Source organism: Penaeus monodon, chromosome 23, assembly GCF_015228065.2.
Source record: "Penaeus monodon isolate SGIC_2016 chromosome 23, NSTDA_Pmon_1, whole genome shotgun sequence".
Lineage (NCBI taxonomy): Eukaryota > Metazoa > Arthropoda > Malacostraca > Decapoda > Penaeidae > Penaeus > Penaeus monodon.
The window spans coordinates 16,165,244-16,165,640 of NC_051408.1; the positions used below are offsets into that span (position 1 = coordinate 16,165,244).

The following is a 397-nucleotide window of genomic DNA, read 5'->3' on the forward strand; positions in this document are numbered from 1 at the left end:
CTTCTCTCGAGCTGCCCGCGTACCTGTGGAGTCGTCCAGCCGCGTGAGTGTGAGGCGGTAGCCCTGCAGGAGGCCGTTGTGGGCGGCGGCCGGAGGCGGCGCCCACCTCACGTGCAGGGACGACCCTCCTGCTCCCCCACTGCACTCTACGCCCACGGGAGGAGCGGAAGGCACTGTGTGTGGAGACCAGCTGTCTTAGAAAATGCGCTCTTCTAATGATTCACTGGAACATTTGAGGAACAAGCACAGTGAGATGGCGTGGCCGAGCGTCCGACCCGGCGCCACTTACCGTCCTCGAGCGTCCTGACCACGACGGGCGGCGAGATGGGTCCGGAGCCGTGGGCGTTGTACGCCCTCACCACCACCGCATACTGCACCCATGGCCGGAGCGCCGTCA

The 397-nt window shown here is 65.7% G+C and overlaps 1 protein-coding gene across 1 annotated transcript in view; it reads right to left on the reverse strand.

Moving 5' to 3' along the window:
• LOC119588151 (Down syndrome cell adhesion molecule-like protein Dscam2) overlaps positions 1-391 on the reverse strand; it is a 2,292-nt gene extending 1,901 nt beyond the window's left edge. The window contains exons 1-2 of the mRNA XM_037936855.1: positions 290-391; positions 24-173 (exon numbers count right to left, since the gene is read on the reverse strand). The gene's annotated coding sequence lies outside the window, so the exon portion shown is untranslated. The remainder of the gene's footprint in view (positions 1-23; positions 174-289) is intronic.
• Between the last annotated feature and the right edge of the window lie 6 nt (positions 392-397).